Consider the following 26,264-nt stretch of genomic DNA (forward strand, 5'->3'; position numbering starts at 1 on the left):
GGTTCAATTTTTAGTTATTGGAATTAATATATGTTTAGCACATTAAAGCACGTGCACACCTTGGGTTCAATTTTTTTAGGTTCGATTACACCTTGGGTTCAATTTTTTTAGATGTGTTTGTCTTTGTTCTCTGATTTGCTTTGAGATTCTCTGATTTGTCTTACTTTCTTGAGGTTCGAATGTTGTAGAGCTACAAATGACAAGTTGTATGTATTGGGAACTTGTTTGTTTTCCACAACTTGTTTTTTGACATTGATCATTGTTTATCATCTTTTCTTACTAGATTTACTATCACGGATAAATCATGGATGCACAAGAGTACAGTATCCAAAGATTATGAATTGGGTGCGGAAAACTTCATAAAACTTGGATTTTCTAATACCAATAGCTCCTATATTCGTTGTCCTTGTTTGAAATGTGGGAATTGTGAAAAGTATAGTAGCAAGGATATTAGAGATCATTTATATGTCAATGGGATTGATGAAAGTTATAAAATTTGGTTTTGGCATGGGGAAAAACTTCCTAACTCATCATTTTGTGGAGAATCTTCTAAGTTTGACACCCATATGTATGAAGAGATTGATGTTGGAAGTTTAAAATAAATGGTTGAAGTTGCTCACAAGGAATATTCAAGAGATCCAAATGGATTTGAGAAGTTGCTTAATGATGCTGAAAAACCATGGGTGCAAAAAATACACTAAGTTGTCTACATTAGTCAAATTGTATAATTTAAAAGTTAGATATGAATGGAGTGATACTAGTTTTTCAGAACTACTCAAAACTTTAAAGGAAAATTTTCCCACTAGCAATGAGCTCCTAAATTCAATGTATGAAGCAAAGAAAACTTTAGGTGACTAGGAATGGAATATGGGAAGATTCTTGCATGTGCTAATGATTGTTGGTTATATAGAAAAGAATATGCAGATGCAATTGAATGTCCTGAATGTGGGGAATCAAGGTGGGAAAACGGGAAGGATACAAAATGTGGGAAAAAAAACAAATACATTCAAAAGTGATATGGTACTTTCCACCAATTCCATGATTCAAAAGGCTTTTTAAAAGTATTGATTGTGCCAAAAACTTGACTTGGCACGTTGATGAAAGAATTGTAGATGGTAAGTTACGACATCTAACAGACTCTCCGGCTTGGAAGTTTGTAAACTCTAAATGGCCAAACTTCAGTTCTGAACCTAGGAATCTTCGTTTAGCATTGTCGGCCGATGGAGTAAATCCACATGGTGAAATGAGTTCTAAATATAGTTGATGGCCTGTAGTGATGGTTATTTATAATCTTCCACCATGGCTGTGTATGAAAAAAAATTACATGATGCTATCAACGTTGATTTCAGGTCCAAAACAACCAGGGGACGACATTGACATATACTTAGCATCACTAATTGAAGATTTAAAAACTTTTATGGGAAAATGGTGTTGAATATTATGATGCTTATCGAGAAGAACTATTCAACTTACGGTCAGTTTTATTATGGACAATCAACGATTTTCTTGCATATGGTAACCTAAATGGATGTTGTGTGAAAGGGTATAAGGCATGCCAATTTGTGGAGACAATACATCTTCTATAAGTATAAAATATAGGGAAAAAATGGTATACTTGGACATTGAAGATTTCTAGCACAAAATCATCCATACTAGCACCAAAAAAAGTCATTTAACGGTCAAAAGGAACTTGGTACAATTTCAAAACTACTATCTGGGGAGCCTATATATTTAAGAATCAAAGATCTTGAATTTCTCAAAGGAAAGAAGAACAATAAAAAGTTGTGCCAATCGAATAGTAAGACAAGTATGACAAGATGTTCAAGAAGTCATCAATCGAATAGTAAGACAAGTATTAATTTACATGAAGTATATGACATATAGCTTAATTATATTAAATTTCATTTCTTTTTAGGACTCAAAGAATAATACAGATCCATTGTGCCACAAACATCACTCTCCCAATGATATCTTAACACAAGCTTTGCGTATTCAAGAAGGGCACGAGCATGTGCTTAGGGTTGGTGGTTTTGTTACTCCAATGGCTTAATTTCATATAGTGAAACGAAAATCAAAACATGGGAAGGATGATGTGAAACCCAGATTTCCATTTTTCCTACTTAAGCAGATGATTAAGGGATTAACTAGGAGGAAGTTAAATCCTATGTTGAAGGGAAGGAAATTTCTAAGTGTTGGATAGATTTTTCCTTGAGTAGCTTTGGGTTAAGCTTAAATTAATGAAAAATTGACTAAGTGTTGGACTAGGCACTCCTATACATTGGCCATAAGATCTTGGAAAGATTACTTGGGCAAAGGGAGAATTTGAAGTAGGAGTGATGCATGCCTTGGAGGTTAGACCAATACATTGGACTCATTGGATGCGCTGGTGGTGGTATGCGTGGGTGAAGGAAGGAAGTTGAAGGGATGCGTTGGAAGGATTGATTGGTGATGGCATGCGGTTGAAGGAAGGCAGCCAAGGGTGCACGGGGTAGGCGAGGACAAAGGCAAGGCATGCGGCATGCGTCAATGCTCGAGCACTACCGGGCTTTCCAAGCCCCCATACGTGTACCAAGAGCCCAGGCGTCGAGCAACCTCGGCCAAGTGCCCAGGCATGCGTCAAGCAAGCTCGGCCAGACGCCTAGTGATGCGTCCAAGTGCCTCACCCAGCCATGTATCGAGCAGCCTCGACCAGTACCCCTGCCATGCGTCGAGCAGCCTCGGCCAGACGTCCCTGCCATGCATCGAGTGGCCACGCCCATGGTTGAGTGCCCTACCGAGCAGCTTTGCCCATGCATCGAAGCGCCCTGCCAAGAGTCAATGTGTAGCACACAGCCCATGCGGCCGAGCGAGTGAGCGATGGCTAGCCTATGCAGCACGCCCATATGTCGGTGGCCAGTACCATGTGCCCATGCCAAGCAAGCCATGCGATGCTACCTAGTGAGCCATACGTTGAGGATGGGTGGTCACCCTATGCGTTGGTGATGGCTAGCTCTTATGATGGCTAAGTTGGATTGTAATGGTAGTAAGTGGGTTACTATGCGTTGAGTATAGGCTATGTGTTGATGACATCATGCGTTGAGCATCCAAGGGTGGTGGACGCATATGAAAGATGAGATCACATAGAAAACGTCATCAAACATGTCTTCTTGAGAGGAAACCTTAGGCCTTAAACATTTGAGGTGGAGGCTTGAGGAGACATGCAAATTTGGCCTCGTGCATTGTCAATGTAGAAGAAAGACATCCAGCACTTGCATGGATCAAACCTTGCATTGGTAGACACCTCAAGCAAGAGGTGGAAGGGGCTGAAGGTTGGCAATCTTTAAGAATAACACATGGAGGAGGAGGTGTCGAATTTGGAGAACCTTTGGATGTCTATAAATAGGGCTAAGGACTTGAGATAAGGACTAAATTCTCTTCAAAGGACATAAAGAAGAGTGTATTGAGAGGAGGCTATGCGTTGATGGTAAGACCATGCGTTGGTAAAGAGATTCCAAGAGGGGAGATGTTGTCGGACAGAAAGTTCAGTAAGTAGCATCAAATTGGGACGAAGAGATCTTCCAGAATACTCGTGTGTTTGATATGATTCCAAAGCCATCTGAAATCTAGTTTTCATGGTGGGGCTTCTGGAGAAGAATCTCCAAGGAATCAGGTTGGAGAATGAGAAAAAGACAGAAGGGTCGAGCAGTCGGGTAAGCTGAGCCAGTCTTGATATTTTGATGATTCTGGCCAAATCACAAGGAGTTCTGAGCTAAGATTTTATGTTACGCTTCCTGAGACATTTTAGAGCATATTTGTAGAAGGAAGTAACTCGAGATAAAGCCTAGAACTATGAGTAGTTTGAGCTTTAAATTAAATCTAGAATTTAGGGTTCAAAGGAGGAGCCCGAGAAGACCAAGGAACTTCTAGAGAGAAAAGTTCCTAAACGACCAAGGTGAGTGATACTTTCTTTTAAGTCTTAAAGCATATCTTTTAGAGTAAATTGTATATACTTATGTTGTGAATGAGTATCTAGCTTGAGAATGAGATTATGTGATCGGGATGGTCAGGGGGTCAATAGATCTAGTGCTTGAGCCCATAAGCAAAACCTCACGAGATGGTCAGGGGACAGGAGAAGTCTAGTTCCTGAGCCTGTGGAAGGATCCTCGTATGGGATGGTCAGAGGGTTGACGGGCCTAGCTTCTGAGCCCATGAGCGGGGAGCTATGTGCACATAAAAGATAGAAGGAACGCGCAAAGTAAGCGTTGTAGCTAGTAACAGTTATCTATCTACCGTGTGTGTAGGTAGACAGCATACTCATTCTAAGTGGTTATCGGTTTAGCTATCTACCGTGTGTGTAGATAGAAATTTGAGAACAGACTTGCTCAAGGCAGAGGTTTGAATGGAACCTCGTATTTGTGATATGCTTGTTATCTATGAGTGAAATAGACTTTAGAAGCTGCTTACCACTCACTGAGCTTTATAAAAACTCACTCCGTTATTTCATGTTTTTCTTCCGAGGTAGCGAAAGGTAAGGAGTTCTAGGGTGCTACTAAGATTAAGGTCTGCCACATGCTACAGTTACATTTCTGGAGAGTTTTACATTTGTTATTGTAATCTTTATAGTTAAGTCTTGGAGTTATATAAACATTATATCGTTGTAATATAAGATGGGCCTACTTAATCCGCTGTAGTTTGCCTCCTTGACTTAATCAGTTGATTGTTAAATTCGTTCATTGGTGAATTTACTCATTGATATCAGAGTTATTTCCGCAAGAGTTATTAGGCAGTAAGTGTCAACAAAAGGGTTGATAACTACTGTAGTCACGCCCTCTCCCAGGCTGAGAAGAGTGGTCTGGGGTGGGGTGTGACAGATGAAAACAAGGAAATTGTAAGTGAGAATGAAGCACTTCATCAACGTGTTAGAGAATTAGAAGCTCGTCTTCAAATGTCATCTTCTACAACATTTTCTAGAGATGAAAGTTGCTCCAAACAATTTTTAGTAGATGAGATCGAATCTCAAGATAAAAAAAAAAAAAAAAAAAAAAAAAAAAAAAAAAGACAAGATGAAGACGGCATATGAAAAGAAACAGAAAGAGAAGATTAAGGTGGAGGAAATTAAGTCCCTAGAGAAATGAAGAGACAAGATGAAGGTGAATGTAAATTGCAATGCATAAGATTTGAAAATCTTTAAAGTAAGTGACACTAATAAAATAAATTAAGTTCATCAAATGTCTAATTTTTCTGCTTTATATACTTTTGTTATTATGATTTTGCTGCATTAGGAGAAATCTTCAATGGAAATGACTAAGGAAAAAAAAAGTAACTCAACATCGATTCTTCCGATACCTTTAAAATCCATTCTTAGATATGCTGAGAAGGTGATGGACAAAGAGTCTAGTATTTCTTTACAACTTCCAGTTGGACTTTTTGGCATCAGTCGAAAGAGTTATGTCCTACTAGAGGACATAATTAACTTTTGTAACATGGATGAAGTCAAGACAATGACTTTGGTGGCTTACATGGCGTAAGTAATGTTATTACTTTTGTAGACTTTAGTTCTAATGTTTCTTTCCAACTTTGGTCGTCTATATTTATGTTATAAATCTTTTATAGGTACTTACACTCATCCTTTATTGATTCAAAGGAAAGTTCACAATACACTTTTGTAGATCCATCTCTCATTTCCTCTGGACATAACTCTCAGAAAGTTAAAACTCAAAACCTGTGTAGTAGATTGATGGTCTCAGAAGAAAACCAAATAATTCTTACTCCTTTTAATCCTGGGTGAGTTAAAACACCTTTTATTTTTATCAATTTCTATTAGCAATAAAAATACTAATTATATTTTATTAACTAGTGATCATTGGACACTACTTTCTATAAATGCATACGATGATATTGTGTACTACCTAGACTCAATAAGGACAACATCACGGGTAGATATAAGATATATAACTTACATGTAAGTTAACCTTTGTCATTTGTAGTGTTTGTTTTAAAGTGTACTTTATTTAGAATTTGTGGTTATTTCTTGACAAATAGGCCAATTGTGATGTTTCAATCTTAAAAGAATATTAAGAAAAAAAGCCGAAAGCAAACCTTATGGAGAACAATAAAGGCAAGTATAAATTAACAATGACTACTTATTCATCATATTAAGTAGACATCTAGTGCGTAAGGATTACTTCATTCTTATTCACTGGTTTTTTTTCTGTAGTGTCCTCTACAAGTTGGGAGCACTAAATGTGGATACTACATCATGAGGTATATAAGAGATATTGTGACCAAAAGAAGCATTGTCATCTCAGATTTAGTATGTTATCATTATTTCGACATTTCAAATAGCATAGGAAAAAATATAATCCATTATAATATTTGGCTTTTATGTTTATAGATTGATACAAGGAAACCATACTCACAAATCAAGTTAGATGAGGTACAGGTAGAGTTGGCTGAATTTTTAGGTTGCTACATGTGATCGTGGTTGGTCATTTTTGACGATTTGTTTCGGCTGATCAATTTCTAAATTTACTTTATATCCATATAGGTGTAATACCTTTTGGTATTGTTCAAATATGCACCGAGAGGAGAGGATAGTTTTAGATTGGTACATGTGTGGGTAAATGGATGGTTTTGATAGAAGTTTTTTAAATGTATTTTTTGAAACTGTTCATATTGGGTTGACTGTTAGAATTATGTTCCTTATATTGTTTTGGAAGTGTCCATATGGGTTGACTATTAGAATTATGTTCCTTAGGTTGTACTATTGACAATGTTAAAGAAGTTAAGTTTTTATAAAGAGATATTGGTGGTTTTCTGTTGAATATAAGTTTGTCAATGCGTGTATATTGTTTATTTTATTGATGAATATATGTCATATATACACCAAATTTGGTTGCTAGATCAAAATATAGGAGCAATTATAGGTAAAGACGTCAAGATTGTAGATTTTTCTAAAAAAATCACAAGAAAATTTCTTGACGTTTTTTCCTTGTCAAGAACACCCATATTATTGACATTTCAAACATGTCGAGTGTCTATGTTTCTTGACGTTTTTTAAATGTCGAGTTCACAAAATTTCTTGACTTTTTTCCTTGTCAAGAATGCCCATATTCTTGACATTTCAAACATGTCAAGTGTTTGTATTTCTTGACATTTTTTAAATGTCAAGTGTCACTTTTCTTGACGTTTTTAAAATGTCAAGAAAGTCGACATTCTTGACACTGGCTTCCTTGACGTTTTTAAAAACATCAAGAAAAGTCATTCTTGACATTTAAAAATGTCAAGGAACACTATTTTTGTAGTAGTGGAATTCTTGAAGAATCGTTCTTCAAAGGTAAAGTTTTTTCTTCTCCCTTCTATCTAATTACAAAAGCATGTTATAGGTTAAATTTTAATGCATAATCCTTCTCTTTTAATTATGTAATTTTTGTAAGTTTTGTGAAAAACGAAAATTGGAACCGATCCCCGCATTCCACTATGTCGCCTCATTCCCAGCCTCGCATGCCCACGCCCACTATCACCCACCCAGTCCCCCTGTTGTGCACCCAACACCTATTTTTGGTGCCCATTTGCTTGTTGGGTTGGTGAGTATTTTGAAAGCCCAATTAGAATTTTCTTGATATTTTAACCCTAAAATGAATAATTTTGGATTCTAAAGTATTTTTGGGTCATTTTGGATAATTTGAGAAAAATGGGCTTAAAAAGTAAAATGTGAGGATTTAGGAGTTAAATTGAGTTCAGTTGGTCTCATTAAATCACTAAGGGTTGTTTAGGAATTTGACCTCTTGTAAGTGTCTAGTAACCTTGGGATTTTGAGATAAAGAAGGCTTATAAGCCAAAGAACTTGTGCCCATGACTATAAATGGTTTATTTTTTGTATTTTGATATGAAAAATATATAAATATGATAGTATGTTATGATTTGTGAAATGTGATGGCATGATCTGTTTGCTTGATTATTATTTTAAAACGTTTGAATCTTGATTTCTAAATTTCCATTGATTTGATATGAGCTGGATTTATGAAAATGGTTTGGAACCTAATTTTACATTATTGCGATTTGTATGGTTTTGTAAGAAAACCTCCCAATGGTGGATTTAATGATGTTGAATTGTTTGTGAAATGGTTTTAAACTACTAATTCTTGTACCCAAGAGATTTATCATTTCCTATGCTACTTGAATATGTTTCAAAATCACCGCTCGAATGATCAGAGGGCTACCGGGGTCAGATGTGGCTAGAATATACCGGAAAGTCCATAGTAACTTGGGTTTGTGGTGTGTATCTATATTTAACCTTGAGGCATCTTTGCGTGCACATATGACCTTGTTATTTGGTTCACTACAGGGGGCATTCCTTATTGGGAGTAACCGCCATTGTAAACGAGTATTTGGGTACAGAGTTGGTGTGGTTTCTGATAACTTTTGAACTATTTATAATATGTTTTCTACGAGATATGATCATATCACTGTTTTACTAGCATGTGTTTGAGATGTACTGAATCTTTTATACTTTTCCAATGATTTACTGGATGATTTAACCAACTTTATTAATGATTTAAAAAGAGAAAACTCATGTTCATATTAAATTACCACTCACTGAGCTTTAGCTCATGCTTTTCAATGTTTTATGTTCCCTTTCAGGAAGCGAAAAAGTTCCAGATTCAAGTTAAGCTATCCACTACCACACGACGAGGGTCTCCTACAACATTGTAGGTCTACATGTTTTGAAGTCCTATTGTAAATAGTCAGCATAGCACGAACCATATGTATTTGAGTTTTGGGAGCATGGGAAAAAAATAGTCGTTTGGTCGTATAGTTATAAAAAGTGTTTCTATAGTACATAAACTTTATTGATGGTTTGTATATAACAGGAGATGGGAAAGCTATGAAATGTGTTTGTGAACATCATGAATGGAATATGCCGAATGGAAATTAAATGTATTAAATGTCATTGTGTAACCATTCACGTTCATGTACAAGTTGAGTTGGTTGGTTGGATGCTAAATGTCATCAAGGGAGGTCATGTTTAGTATCTTTACACCTCTTTCTAGATTAGATGGGTAGTCTAGGATGGGGTGTGATAGCATAACCCTAAAATGAATCAGTTAAATGAGCATAACTCATCATAGACCGAACCATGTTCAACAAGATTCTATTACTCCTTTATGATACACCATTCTGTTGAGGTGTACTAGGTGCTAAGAGTTGATATGCAATTCCATGTTCTATCAAATAGTCCTAGAATTTTGGATCCATATACTCTCCACCTCGATCAGTTTGAAGTGTTTTAATAGTTTTACCTAATGAACTCTCGACCTCAACCATATTGAATTTTTCAAGGGCTTCAGACTTGTGTTCCATTAGGTATAAATACCCATATCTAGAATAATCATCTATGAATATTCAAACCCTCCTCTTACCTTAACATTCATAGGATCACAGAGATCCGAATGCACAAGTTCTAGGGATTCTTTGGCTCCATGACCTTTTCCAGTAAAAAGATCTTTTAGTCATTTTGCCTTCACGGCATGATTCACATACTGGTAAAGACTCTTCTTCTAACTCGCTTAGAAGTCCTCTTTTAACTAAACTCTAAAACCTATTGAGATTTATGTGACCTAATCTTAAGTGCCAAAGATGGCCATTTTCTGTAGGAAATATCTTTTGTCTTTTATTTTGAGTTGTCACAGTTCTGAACATTTAAGTATTTAGAAGCGCTTTAGATGCTGACGGTCTTGGCACATATAAACTACTCTCTATGAACAAATATTCACACCATTCTTATAAATAAATGCTTAATTTACAAGAAAATTTACAAAATAATTGTGTTCTAACAAAGCTTTAACAAAAATAAAGTTTTGTTTCATATCTGGAACCATGTATACATTATCCAATAATAAATATGGTTTCTAAAAGAGAAGTTTGACGCCTTCCACTGCCACTGCTGAGATGAAATGCCCTGTTCCAATCTGTATCATCATCTCACCAATCCCGAGCTGCTGCCAAGAACTAACTCCCTGAAGAAAAAAAAACAAACATGATTATTGGCATCTGAATCAATTATCCAGGTAGAATCATCATAATCCACTAAATAGGTTCTCAATACAAGTAAATCATATTTATCTTGTTAGCTTTCTTCTTCACTACCAAATACTTGGAACAATTCTATTTCCATTGTCCCTTCTGGTTGCAATGGAAGCAAGTTCCTTTGCCTTCTTTACTGCCAAATACTTGAAATAGGGTTAACTTTATTCCTCTGACCTCCCTTCTTCTTCTTCCACTTTTTGATGTCAGAAGAAGAAGATGTGGACTTAGTTCTAGAGGTCGAACATCTATAGAACTTCTTTCAAGAAGTGGCAACGTTTGCCTCTCCCTTCTGCTCCTTCACTTTCATCGAAGATTGATAAGTCTACAACTCATTCAGTAAGGTGGCCAGGTTATAGTCAAGCTTGTTCATAACAACATTGCTACTGAATTGAAGGAAGCTCTTAGGTAAAGTTTCCAAAGTAAATCTAGCCTGATTGGTCTCATCGATGATAAACTTATTCATTTCAACCACCTTAAAATGGACCATCATGTTGAGAATGTGTTCTCGAATAGATGTACCTTCTTGCATAGGTGCATTGAAGAACTATAAAGTGTCATGTCTGAGTTGTGTGGACAGTTGTCTAAACATCTCTGTAGTGAATCCATAATCCATAGGCTACGTTATTCATTATAAAGTTCTTCAATATGTTTGTCATTGTAGCCACCTATACTGAAAGATTAGTTACTGTGTTAGTATTGATAACACCTATTGCCGCCTCCTATTGTCTGTCCTGGAATTATATGCATCATCAACCAACTCCATATTATGTTTATTGATTCTATCCAAAATCTCCTTAGTTTCATTATAGCATTTGTCCATAAGGCTGCCTGTGGCTACTGCGTCTACTGCCATCTGAGAAGGTCTATTCAGTCTTCCATAGAAAGTATCCATCTGGACAGTTAGAGGCAATCCGTTGTTAGGGCATTTTTTACCAAACTTTTGAATCTTTCCCACACGTCATTGAGTGTCTCAAAGTCTCCTTACTTAAAATTCATAATCTTCCGACGCCTTCTTCTGTTAATTGTGGGAGGGAAGTATTTTTTCTTGAACTTCTCTATCAGCTTATCCCACATTGTTATCTCGCCAGGCTCCAAGAAGCTTTCCATTGCTTGGCATCGTCTCAGAGTGAATATGGGAATAAAGATAGTCTAATTGCTTCTAGCGATTCTAAGAATCACACATGAATTACAGGTCTCCAAGAAGCATTTCATATGAATGTGTGGGTCTTCGTCACGGGCACCACCAAATTGTCCTGCAGTCTATAACATTTACAGCATGAAAGATTTCATTTCAAACCAGGTCCCATCAAGCATTGGATAAATGATCCACGATAAAAAGTCATACAACACGGGCAATGCATATTCACGCATCAGACGTGTGTTGTTATTCGCCATGAAGATTGGATTTGCGGCAACATTGGGCTAGTTGCTGAGCCAAATTTTTGTTATCTTGGTTGTTTGCCATTTATTGATGCCTTAACCTTCGACGTCTATTCGATCTGTTTCTTCATCTGAAGGTTCTCTCAATCTCTGGGTCATATCTGAGTTTTGGAGCTCTTGCTATGCTCATAAACCGTTTACAAGTCCAGGTTTAACTTGTAATACACCTTCAATTGAAAGTCTTGCGAAAAGATACAATGACCAAATTCAAATTAGCTACATTTCTAGAATCCATGACAATGACGTCAAAAATTTGTTGCTTTTTTATCGTGTTTATGCTTATGAAGATTATTGATGATGAGAATGAATGATTATGGGGAAGATGAATAATCTATCTCTTAGTGTGAAGATGATGCTATGTATTGGACAGATGATAGATTTATGCTCAAGTACACGTTGTCAATTGTATACAAGTTTTCTTAAGCTAAACAAAAGTATAAATCTAACTTAAGTGTACTGGTAAGCCCAAGGTCGAACGTGGGAAATCTAGAGTAGACTAACGCAAGATGGTCTACTGATCTATTACAGTGGTTTAACTAATTAGTCGATTTGCATTGGTTATGTTCACTAAACTACTTAGCATGCTTACAAGAGAAAGTAGGAGTTCAGATAGAAGGGAAGAGGGTACATGGGTGAATGGATCATCCGTTGGATGGTATGCGTTGATTTCTTAGTTAAAACAACAAGCCTATATGAGAATAGTGATAGTGAAGTGGAGATGGTAAACATGTCTGCTAGAATCTAAGTGTGTGTGTGGTACGTTTACAGTATGTTCTTTAATTTATGCTCAACTTCTCTCGATGTGAATGCACATTTATCCTATCTCTAGGTTCCATGCATTAGTCAAAATGAAAAGGCAAATGACATAACTTTTTCTCTAAAATTATTTGACGCCCAAGCTTGATGAGTTATGCAAATAACTACTCTATCAAGTAACTAAGTGTTTTTTACTTCAATCAGCTGACCAGGTGGATTCAAGCAACAAACTTTATGCAAATATCAAGCTATTAAACTTCATAAACACAAAAAACTTAATAACTTAACATATGGAGATGTGGAATTGGTTGAAATGGGGATTGAATTAAGGAAATATGTTTGATACATAGAATTTTAGTTCAATCAAGTAAGACAGTGAATAAAAACGCTAAATAAAGGTAAGAAGTCAAGTCGCATGGTTCAATCTCTTGTCCCATTTGGCTCGTTTTTGTGCTTGCTTTTGACAACTAAGTAGAAGGGATGAAGAAGATATCTCTCTCGAGATTTTCTCTGGCAGCACCTCGTTACCAACGGTAGAAATGACAATCGTTCTTTCTCTTTTTTTCTTGCAGCTGGCAGAGATAAAAGATCTACAAATTTTCTAAGTGTATAACTTTCTAACTAATTTGGCTAACTCCTCCAACTATGGACAGCTTCTCCTTCTCCTTATATCAGTAATCAGCTCAGCCACTTGATGATGTGATTATATTAAATTTCATATCCTGAGACAGTTGTCTGCCATTCTACCTCGATCAGATGCCGCCAATTAGTTGCCCATGCTTGCAAGTTTTGATTTAACGTTAATTACACGAGCTAAATGTATCTACCATGCATCGAATCAGCTAGACGCATGCTCCTTGTGTTGGCTTTGTCTGTAACACTTAGTAAATTTTTCTAATTCTTGCATTGAAGTACATTAGTGATGCAATTTTTACTTAAAGGATACTTTTGCATGAGTTTATCACATATATACAATTCTATGCATTTTTCCTTTTTTATAAATATGTTTATATCACTTTTAACCCTAATTATTTTAACTGTGAGAGACTAATAGCTTGTATTTCTACAAACTATCAGATAAAATATAAACTATAGGTTATGTATTATATTAGATATAATATATGGTTTGATATTTATATATATTAAATTAGTTTATATATATATATATATATATATATATATATATATATATATATATATATATATTTATTTATTTATTTATTTATTTATTATAATTCAAATTCTGAATTCTTTTAATTTTGAAATTAAAATTCTATTTTTTAAATTTCTGAAATTAAAAAATCGAGGACTCCCTCAACCCACTCTCTTTATTAACCAACCTGAATTACAGAAGTGGTTGAGATTTTGAATATAATCTTCTTCCCTAAATTCTTGAACTTCAGAATTTTTCTCTGCAATTGAATTCTCTGTGAAAATTATTCTCTCAATAAAACCTCTACTCTCCTTCACCAAATTAATCTCATTGAAGCCTACACCTCTCAGCAATTCTCATCCTTGAGAATGACGGGAAGAGCCCTTGTTGGTATCCATTTTACTGTTGTGTTTTGGGTATTCGTGAGACTAGGAGAAGGGTTTGAATATTTTGTGGATTGGAGATGATTCATGAAGACTTTTGGTTTTCAAGGATAAGTCCTTTTAATTCCTTATTTTCTCTCTAATTTACTGTAAAAAGCATGCTGATAGTATTTTTTATTTATCATTGTTTCTATCTCCTCTGTCATTTGTGGTTCTGTAAAATTGAAAATATAGACACGTCTACTATTTTGCTTCTGCTTTGAGTTTTCAAAAACCTTCATAGATCACCAATTATGTTATTAGAGGGATGATTTTCATGAACGCTGTTAAATGGGTGCTTGTTACTAGTTTCAGCCTGCTTAGAAATTGACTAGATATTCTCTACTGAAGTTTTTGCATTCATGTCAGATGACATGCAAGAGAAGATGTCAAGAACATTTGTATTGACAAGCGGAAGCACACTATCTTCTTCTTCCTTGGTTGTAGAAATTGATAAAACAGCAACTTCATCAATTACAACATTGATGGATTCCATGACACAATGAGTTTGTTTATTGTAGACATGGTATGCTCGACTATTTGTGGAATATCCAAGAAATATGCCTTCATCAGACTTTGAATTCCATTTCCGATTGGCTTCTCTATCAACCAGAATGTAACATATACTATTCAAAATATGGATGTATTTAACACTTGGCTTTCTCCCCTTCCAAATTTCATAATTTGTGCAGGTTGTACCTGGGCAAAAAGCAATCTAGTTGAGAGTATGACATGCAGTGTTGATAGCTTCAACCCAAAACCGAAGAGGCGGATCTTTGGAATATAATATAACACAATCTATCTCTTGGAGGATCCTATTTTTATGCTCAATCACACTATTTGATTGGAAAGTAATAGGACTTGAAAACTCACGATGTGCAGAGGAAAAAAATTTAACAAATTGTATATTTTCAAACTCTTTGCCATGGACACTACGAATGAGAATAATCTTCAAGTATTTTTCTCTCTGAAGTTGAATACAAAAAGTTTGACACACAGAAGAAGTGTCAGAATTTTCTCTAACAAATCGAACCCAAATGTATCTCGAGAAGTCATCCACACACATACAAGGACATAGCGCTTCCCACTAAGACTTACAAATTGCATTAGACCCTAGAGATCCATATGCAGAAGCTCTAATACTCTGTCAGTAATAGTGTGAGGAACCTATTTGTGAGAGGCTTTAATCTGCTTTCTAGCTTGATAATTCCCACAAATGACTCTGTGAACTGTTGGGTTTTATGTCCTAAAACTCGCAGTTTGTAAAATGATAAACATTTTTTATAGTCAATAAACTTATTATTGATTTTATAAATTGTATACATGAAAGTCTAATCCAATAAACTAAGACCCATAACTATTACATGAGTACTTAAACTTTATATAGAGACATAAGAGTGGATCAGGTTTGAGTAAATAGTCAAAATGATCTATAGTATATGAATAAGGTTGGATACCTTATTCTGGTAACACTATTAACTGTGGCCTACTCTGTAGTTGTTACAAAGAGTTGTAAGGTGCTACATACGAAGTGATCCTAATTCATACATGTTATGACATGAGGAGTAGGAGCATCCTATGTAATGAGTTTGCATAAGATCGGACCAAGAAATAAGTCACTCTTACTTTATAACGTTGTTTACCGTATAAGACTGACTATTTCACTTAGATGACCTAGGTAACTCGATCTTAATCCTGAGTTAACTATGAACTCCTGTTTATTTGGGATTATCCTTAAATTTTTATAGGTGAGAGTTGACTCAACAGTGTCGGCTCAATAAGCCTCCCATTTCAGGGGTAAGACTGAATAGATAGCTGGAGACATAGGGTGCAAGATGAAATTCACGCCTACCCTATTTAGGGATAGGAAAAAGGTTGTTCTCTCAAGTAATGAATTCAAGTCTTGAACAAGGGACCCCACCCTCTCACTAGACTGAGAGAGTTTCGGTTTAGTGGTTGGATCACAAACCAATTGTTCATTAAAGAATCAGTAGGAGTTTGAGGAACAAGATTTAATCTCGGGGGTAAAACCGATATTTCACTCAGTCGTTATTACGAACAACCTGTAAAGGGTCGACTTACTAATTATTGTTAAATCATGTGGACATGATATATCTACAGTGAAGTGCAACATGGGCTTTAGTGAAATGACCCATTAGTTAATGAAAAGGGGTTAATTTGGTTTAATGAGTTTAGCCAATTAATCTCGAATCGTTGGAGCCCAAGATCTGTAGGTCTGTGAGATCCCCTACTAGCTCCTAAATGGATTAGCTCTAGTGTGATAAGTTAATTTGAAACTTTGAAATTAGAATTAAGGGAATTAGTAACTATATGAGATATAATTACGTGTTTAATTTTGAGAATTAAACGGAATAGGAGAATTAATATTTAAATATGATTTAAATATATGAAGGTGGATTTGTGTAAAAATTAATTTAATATTTGATATTAAATTAATTAGAAATATTTAAATTGTTTAAATAATTATATATTAATTTTATTTGAAAAATTAATTTATGAAATTAATTTTGTAAAATTAATAATTTTTCCAATTTCATAAATGAAATTGATTTTTAAAATCAATTTGAAAAATTGGAAAAAATGAAAAACACATAAATGAAATATTTGGTTATTCTATTATCACCTTCATTAGTTGCTCACACAAAATCCATTTATTTGCCTTCAATTACTCCAAGCATGAGTTGCACCTCATGCAACTATCTTCCTTGCATTATGGTTTGCAATATATTGAAGAGATTGAAGTGATTTTGACGCATGCAATCAATAGAATTTTAGTTGAAAATTCGTGGTGAAGAAGGTGTTCTTCAACTAGATTGCTGCTGTGAGCACTTCTCAAAAATCCCTTGACTCAAGCTTGTTTTGACAACTCAATCTAGAACACCAAGAGAATAGTGGAAAGATCTTGAGGTGGTCTACAACAAGATTTGGAGAAGTTTGTAGTTGGAAATCGAACCTTGAAGAAGTTCTACAAAGGTATGTCATGAAACCCACTTGTCTCTGCAAGAGCATGCTTTATTTTCTGCCAAAATTAATGAATTAGAGCGCCTAATGATCCTTGTTGCTTTCGCTGTTGTTGATACAATCCTTCATGAACATAATGAAAAGAGGGTACACCAACTATAGCATTCTTTGCTAAACCTTTTTTAACAGATTTAATACTGACATGGCCAAGACGTTTATGGCACAACACAGTTCCATTTCGTTTAGAAATATTGCAAACAACATAAATAATATTAAAAGGCCAAAGATAGCAGTTATTAGAGAAGCGCATACCTGTCAAGAAAAGAGCTCTGACATCATTTGTAACTAGATATTTATCTTTAGTGAAGTTATCATTCAGTCTTTGATCACATAAGTGGCTTATGTTGATAAGGTTAGTAGTGAGCCCTTCAACCAGCATTACATCTTCTAATGGCGGGAGACCAAGATATTGCAGTTTCCCTTTTCCAATGATTTTTCTAATAGCACCATCATCAAATGTCAATTGGCCAAATTTTACAAATTTGAGATTTGTCACAAAAGACTTTTCACCAGTCATATGTCTAGAACATTCGTTGTCAAAGTACCAATCATCTTTTGTGAACAATCTACAAGATGTAAATACCATATTGCATTTAACTCTTGCTTTTACACACCACTCTTGTTTTAGCATAGGAGCAAAGGGCCTCGAACATTATTTTTGCTGACCTGTGTAGAGGATAACCAAGATAAATTGCTATTAGAACCATTTAATTTAAAACAATAAGGTCTAATGTGGCCTTTTTTTTTTTTTTTACCATGGTGATGACACATCCACACCCTCTTGGCATGTTTTACAAACTTCGGAGAGGATGTCGGAGTAGATGTTGAGGATACTTGTGCTAACATCTACTTCTGATCACATCCACCAGTAATTTTTTTTTCCCCTTAGAAATAGACTAATCATCAACTCTTCTCTTTGTTTTTGAGTTTCCAAGACCTTTTAAACCACCAGCTTTCTTCTCTTAAAGCAAGATCTTATCAAAATCATTTGTTCCTGAGTTCAACATCTTTATGAACTTATACGTAGATTCCAACTCAATTTTGGTTTGATTCAACTCACATTTAAGTTTCAAAAACAATGGTGATACCTATGATTGTAAAAAAGAAGCGATTCAATTCTTTCTTAATGAATATCCACGACTTTTACATCATCTAAGTATTTTTGGTGTAAAGTACAATAAGAAGCTTCAATCAATTCACGAGAATCTTCATCTTCTTCATTACTACTATCCTTACGCAACTTTTCTTGATTTCTGTCCCTATGAATGTCCTTGGAATTGTTACTAACAAGAGCTTTGAGATCTTCTTCAGATTCAATGGAATCTTTAGAGTCTTTATTAGACAAAGTTAACACATAACTCTTATTCTGTCATTTGAGGTAATTTGGACATTCAAACTAATAATGACTATATCCTTCACATTCCTTGCACCGAGATTTTGTTTTATTCTGATTAATATTACTTGAATTATCAACATCCTTCTTCTGATTATGAGATCTGAATGGATTTGAATATGTACTTCCACTTTCTTTAACATGTCGATGCACATAATTTCCAAATTTATTTTCAAAGTTCTTTAAAACTTTGTTAAACTATTCATATAGCAAAGATATCAATTTTGCAGAGATTCTTCTGATTCTACAATTTTATCTTCAAACATATCATTTACAGAGGATTGTAGTGGCAATTCCTTGGTTTTTCTTAACATGATTCCTATCAAAATTCATCTCAAAAGTAAGTAGTGATCTCATGAATTCCTCAAGTTTTATATTGGCAATATCTTGAGCTTATTTTATAGTAGTTACTTTCATATCAAATCTCTTAGGCAGAGATCTGAGAACTTTTCTAACCAATTTCTCTTTTAAGATCTTCTCACCTAAGGCACAAGATTCATTAGCAATGTCAAGTAAGCAAGCATAAATTTAGCAATAGTTTCATCTTCAAGCATTTTCAAACTTTCAAAATTAGTGGTCAACAATTGAAGTTTAAACATCTTGACTTTTGATGTTCCTTCATGAGCAACAACCAAAATGTCCCAAACTTCCTTTGCGGCAACATATGTGTTAATCAAACAAAAGATATTTCTATCCACACCGCTAAAGATAACATTAACAGCACAAGAATTTCCTGTGGATTCTTTGTTCTCAGCATCAGTTAGCTTAGAAGCGTTCCTGGCATTAGGAACAATAATTTGAGGAGGGATCCATCCAGTTACCACTGTTTTCCAAGTTGTATGATCAATAGACTTTAAGAAATTTATCATTCTAGCCTTCCAATATAAGTAGTTTGTTCCATCTAGAATAAGGGGACACGTGGTAGAGTCACCTTTTTTTATTCCATTCATGATCAAAGCACCTAAGATAAAGATGACCTGCTCTAATACCAATTGAAAAAAATGATAGAATGACTCATCACTCGATATACAAATGTTAAATGGAAAGCCCTGACAAGCACTATAACAAAAAAAAAAAAAAAAAAACACTAACAGCAAGTAAATAAGTAAAGGCACACAGAAGTTGGTAACCCAGTTCGGTGATAATCCACCTATATTTGGGGGGCAGTGTGCCCAAAAAGAATAATCTACTAATATTAAATAGTCAAGCAGTTACAACATAATACTTATCTACAATACATGACTACTACAGCAACTCACATAGAGCTCGACTCACTAATCACCTAGGCTCCCCCTAGATGTGAGACTCTCTCTCAAATGCACTTAGACTCTCCCTATGTTTAATAATATTAGTGTTGAACACTTCGACTTCTAAAAGTATGTGAGATTCCTTTCAACGTTGTTATTTTCCCTTTAAGTCAGCGAACTTCCTTCACTGATGAATCTTAGAAACCCCCTAAAATGGAGAACTCCTTCTCCGCAGCTGAGCCTTGGGCTCCCCCTAAGACTGAGAATCCCTTCTCAACAATAATGGTTTAGGCTTCCCCTAAGATCGTGATTAACAACATGTTGCACTTCAACTAATGAAGAACTTGCACAGCAGAATAGTGAGCAACATGCAAGAACACAAAGATGCACAACAATGATCATTGAGTAGAAAATGTCTTGTTTGATTAACAAAAGCGGCAACTCTAAATGATCAGCATAATTCTTCTTTAATAATTGAATCTAAGAAAGGAAACACATCCCCATTTGGAAAAGAAAAATCGCGCCTTAATAAAGGAAGATAATCAGATGGAATAATATAACTTGATATTTCTAGATAAGGAAAAAAATATTCTGCAGAAAAATAACCTATTGTCTGAAACATATGTTAAGACTATATTTGAAACAACTACAAAAACCACCAAACACCTTATAAAAATATATAGTCAATCAACAAATCTCCAACAAAATGTAAGAACCACTCATTCTTGACCAACTTCTTTTTACCCTCAAGGTTTATTGATTTCCTTCTTCAAACCAGCCAGCACTCATTTAGGCAATGACAGCCTCAAACCAATGCAAGGTTATTTTGAGCGCATGACAACCTAGGCCGGTGAATGCACAAGGCCAACTATTGTGCGTTGGGCACTAGGCGTGTCACAAGATTGAGCGTAGGCGTCGAACGTGAGCACTAGAACTCGTACACGCGGCAGTTGAGTGTGCAACAGTTCACGCACAGGGTGTGCACTGAGCGGGTGATGTGCTGGGGTTGGGCGTCAGGCGCTGTGGGCATATACAAAGTGCTTGAGGTGTGCAATTTGCCCGGCCAACTGGCAGGCATGCGCTAAGCTAAAGCCCATCAATATATAGTAAATCTTAGATTGTGATTTCTTTATAGAGGGATATGGACAAATAGGGTTATTTTTGTACCCTCATCCCAACAAATATTGAATAAGATGATTATATCACATTTGTCAGGAATATTTTATTAGAATCTCTATGATATATATATGATTCTCTAATATTTGAATTATAAGATTATGGTATCTTTAATTCTTTAGGAATTTTCATAAATAAATATCATTATTAAGAGATTCACATAAATATGGTATGTCTGAATCCATAAGATATATATTAAACTTTTCATACACAATCAGATAAATTAAATATCTCATGGTATTGTATATTGACCATTAGAGAATATGTTTTCTCATAATTAATACCAATCTATTGTGAGAATTACTGTGGGATTTGTCTCGCTTTATATCTCGTGACTTCACTTTATTTGTTTTACAAATATTCCACCTGTATCCTACATGTTTGACATTCTCTGATGTCTAGACTGTTCGTCCTCATGATTTGAAAAATGAGTTTATTTATATTGGATTGTTTCTTTCCACATAAGTCAATCCTGTCGATATTTTTCATACTCACTTTCATAAATAATATCGTGAGTAACATTGTATGCAAAAAGGTTGTCAACTTATATGGTTCCAATTAATTTATTGAGATCTCATTATTATCCTCATTTATTTCAATATCCTTGTGAGTACTCATATCTAGGATTTTTTCTAGGACATCCATATTCTTAACTGAGTCATTTATTGACTATTTCTTTTTCGAAGATTTTTATCTTTGGAGTCGAACGGTCTATCACGCTTCTGGCGTGTCCAAGACTTATTAGTGACAACTTACTGTATTCTATGGAGCATTTGCAATTAGTATATGTGACTTAGTCATTTTTTTAGCATTTATAAATGCATATGGTAATCGATTTGCTATATTTGCAAATGAATTATTTTCTGAATTTCAGGTTCACATTGATCTGTTTGGGGATCTAAATGAGACAATAACGATGCATTCCATGTAATTTATTTTTCCAACTTCTTAATTCCTCCCACTAATATTGGAAAATTTGTCTCATTAAAATGACAATCAGCAAATCATGCAGTAAATACATCATGCGTTGGGGTTCAAGATATTTAATAATTAATGGAGAATCATATCCAATATATATTTCTAACCTCCTTTTAGGACTCAGCTTAGTATTTTGTGGTTGAGTAATTGCAACCTATACTGCACATCCAAAATTTCTCAAGTGGGAAATATTTGGCTCATGGCCATAAACTAATTGTAATGATGAGTACTTATGATAAGATATTGGCATAATGCGTACAAGTGACGTTGCATGCAAAATAGCATGTCCCCATACAGATGTAGGAAGCTTAGCTCTTATAAGCAATGGTCTAGCAATCAACTGCTAATATGTTATGAATGATTCTACTAAATCATTTTGTGTATGAACATAAGCTACAGAATATTCAACATTCATCCCAATTGATAGAAAATAATTATCAAAAGCTTAGGATATAAATTCACCAGCATTATCAAGACGAATGGTTTTAATTGTATAATCGGGAAATTGTACTCTTAGCTTAATTATTTGAGCAAGAAATCTTGTAAATGCAAGATTTTAACTTGATATAAGCACATGTATGACCATCTGCTAGATGTGTCTATTAATACCATAAAATATCTAAATGATCCACTTGGTGGGTTAATAGATCCACATATATCACCATGAATTCGTTCTAAAAATGTCGGGGATTCAATTCCTACTTTAGCTAGTGATGGTCTAATTATCAATTTTCCTTGAGAGTAAGCATCATATGATAATGCATTAGATTGAAGAATCTTCTGGCTCTTCAATGGGTGTCCATTTGAATTTTCAATAATTCTTCGCATCATTATAGACTTTGGATGACCTAATCTGTCATGCCAAATTGTAAATATATTTGGATTCATGAACTTCAGGTTCATCGCGCACGTTTTAATTACTCGTATATGAGTATAATATAATCCAGAAGATAATGCAGACAACTTTCCAATATATGTTTTTCATATGGGACAGTAAACATGATATAAAGATACTCCATATTATTCTTTCTATTCGTCTTAATACGATAACCACTAGAACGTATATCTTTAAAACTAAGTAGATTTCTCTTTGATTGACTAGAGAACAATGCATTATTAATTGTAAATTTTGTTCCTCTAGGCAAAATAATATTTGCTTTTCCAAAGCCTTTAATTAAGTTTGCAGAATCTGATATCGTATTGACTTATGCTTCCAACATTTTCAATTTGGAAAAATATTTTCTACTTGTAAGTATTATATGTGTAGTTGCACTGTCTGTCAGACATATATCTTCTTTACTCATTTTTTAATCACCCAACATATGAAAATAATCCAAGTTTCTTCATTAAAAGAAAATAATTACAATAAGGAAAACAACACTTGGAATATAAAAAATTTAATATTAACCAAGGAAAAAACATGAAAATAAAAAACGGACACTATTAATACTAAATATTCTCAAAATCAAAAGAAACGTGTGTTTTTGTGCCATCAATTGTGCTAATTTTCTCTTCAGGAGATTTGAAAAAATGTGCCACATCCAAATCTGTTATATTGAATGGGTAAAATATCTTATTATCCTGGTATGCAAAATTTGTTTCCATATTTTCCCTTTTTCTTTCAGAGAGACTTGATAGAGATCAACTAAGTGTTTTGACATACGACACGTACCTGACCACTGTATAATCATTCCACATTGGAAGCATCTATCTTCAACACTTTTTGAACTCTTATCTTGTGGAGTTTTTCCTTTGTGATCATCATTTTGTGTGGTTCTTTTAAATTTGAATGATTAGAACAACCATCACGAAAATAATAATTATTTCTTCCTCTGCCATAGTCACGACATCAATCGCAACCACAACCTCGACCACGATTATTAACATCCACAATATTCACTTCAGAGAATGGTGTTGTTCCAGTTGGTCGAGATTCGTGATTTTTCAATAATAACTCGTTATTTTGTTCGGCCACGAGAAGACATGAAATTAGTTTATAATATTGTTTAAAACCTTTTCTTGATATTGCTACTGTAGGAGCATATCCAAAATGTAGAAAAATGTCTTCTTTAATATATTGATCTAAAATTTTGGGGCCTCGAGTGCACCCATTTACGACGAGCTTTTGGGAAGAAAAAATGTTTTCTGATGATCACATTTTTATGGCATTCATGTGTATTTTGGCATCAAGCAGTAATGACAAATAATTATTACCATTAATATCAAATGCTACAAGTTCTAATTTTATAATATTTTTCATAGTAACACTAGTACAAGATATTATATTTATATTAGAAATTTAATATATATCAAACATGTAAAACAACATTTAGTTTATTAATTATAATGAAGAGAGAAAAACCGACATACCGTTAAGACCTTCCTTTAGCGAGGAAAACAATAAGAGCTCATGTTAAAAACGTGTTGTGAACTTGAGAAGTACAATGGGAACAGGATACCAATAAAATATAATATAATACAATAATAAATAAATAAATATTAAAAATAAATTAAACATAATATATGAAATAAATAAATAACAAAAGTAAATAAAATAAAAATGATGAATTTCTCCATTTTCTCCAATTTTCATAAAATTTGCCCAATGTATATCTTCTCAAACCTAGAAAATGTCACTATTTATAGGTAATTTGACAAGTAGGAGGTGGATTATATATACACCAAACATGAATATATAATGGACGTCTATTATAATAATATTTATAATATCTTTCTATATGTTAAGAGTTCCCGAATATTATAAAGAATCAATTAATACTGACCTACTCATTGGCTAATCTGTATCATTCAATTGATTAACTTGGGTTGAAAATATGCTATTTATTTATTTTAAAAATAAAAAAATAAAAACTTTATTATTTTTCTCTCTTCCTACATGTCTCTCTCTAGTTTGTAAAATAAATAAATAAATAAATGATGGTGATAGGAGATACCTACTTTATTGTTATTTAAATTCTGGATTATGTACAAATAGGAGAGAGGAAATTCTCAAGAATACAAATGTATTGTTTTGTCTATAAAAGAATAATAAAACTCATTTTTTTAGGAAAATAATAATAAAAGTCATTTTCTGCCATTATTTTATGTTTTAAAAAAAATCAGCCAATTATCATTATTCAATGGACAGTTCCATTATTATTAAGAAAAGGTATGTAACCCAAGAAATAATAATTTAATTGATTACTTAAACAGACCTCCAACACTGTTTTAAAAATAAATAAATAAATAAAAACTGATTAGGTCAAACTCATTGTTTTGGAGCTTCCTTTTTTTGTGAAATTGTATTAAAATGAAATATTGAATTGAATTTTCTAAAAACAACATTTTATATTATGATTAGAGAAACACATTTTGTTTGATAATTACCAACAAAAATAAAAATAAAAAGTTTGCAAATTAAGTATTAAAGGGAGACTTCTCTTTTTTGAAGTACAATGAGAAGTAGTTATTAACACACTTGTATGTTAATTAGACTAGGTTCGATTTGATTATTATAAGAAGACTTAAGATTATTTAGAAATCATATGTAGTTATATATATAGACATTCGTTTAGGCATACAACCTATTTCAAAAAGTATTCAAGTCCCCTCAATCTACATATTATTGAACTGTAAACAAAATTAAAATGACTCGTCCATAAGAAACATATCATCTAAATTAAAAGGAAACTGCTCCTCGTTGAATATATATATTTATTTATTTTAGTATTTAAATTTAAATTTTTTATTTATTCTCAAAACTTAATAATAATAATAATAATAATAGCTATTTAGTCATGTTCTTTTTTTTTTAACACACACACATTTAATTCTTGACCAGTTGAATTATATTTAGAATGACAATCATTTCAAATGATTTAGGTTGATTGACGAAGAGAGAGTAAAATAAATTTTTTTGTATATTTTTTTAAGCAAAAGTTTAGAATATGTGTAGTTTTGAGATAAAGTATAATTAAAATGCTTATTTGCGTCATAATTATTTGAGGGTTTTTTTCATTATATTATTTTACTTGAGGGGTTATTGGATCATAATTAAAGTGAAATGTGAGAGAATGTAAACATTTTTTTTTCTTATTTTAAGCGTATGTTTCTCTCCATATATATAATTGCGTAAATGTCACTCTCGCGTTGGTTGTCTTCTTACGTTATTTTGTGTTCAATGATTTTGTAGTTTAAAATTAATTATCCATTATATTTTAAAGAAAAAGTCGAAAGCATCCCCAACCAATTTCTTATCATTAAGGTATTAAATTTCTATAAACGTGTGACATTTTCATCAATATATTTATTCGAGATCATATCGACATAAAAGATAAATCAATATTTTTATTGTATCATAAAAAAATAATAAAATGTCATTAAAAATCATATAGTATAATTAATAAATATTTTGACTTTATTTAAAAGTATAAAATCTTTATTTATTAATTTTTTTTATTTTGTAATTTGCTCATAAATATTCATCATCATCAACAATTTATTAATAGTTTTGTTAATATTTGAGACCTTAACATTTCAATCAATATTTAAAAGATGTTATCACTATTTTCTTTTAATTATATTTATTC

At 33.6% G+C, this 26,264-nt stretch overlaps 2 pseudogenes; both read left to right on the forward strand.

Annotated features, from left to right (window-relative positions):
- Nucleotides 1-302: 302 nt before the first annotated feature.
- LOC150036716 (uncharacterized) lies at nucleotides 303-1,435 on the forward strand (annotated as a pseudogene).
- Nucleotides 1,436-5,462: 4,027 nt separating this feature from the next.
- On the forward strand, nucleotides 5,463-6,457 carry LOC150036717 (uncharacterized; annotated as a pseudogene).
- Nucleotides 6,458-26,264: the final 19,807 nt, after the last annotated feature.

Source organism: Benincasa hispida, chromosome 4 (assembly GCF_027475165.1).
Source record: "Benincasa hispida cultivar pf3 chromosome 4, pf3_genome.v1.1, whole genome shotgun sequence".
In the NCBI taxonomy this organism is placed as follows: domain Eukaryota; kingdom Viridiplantae; phylum Streptophyta; class Magnoliopsida; order Cucurbitales; family Cucurbitaceae; genus Benincasa; species Benincasa hispida.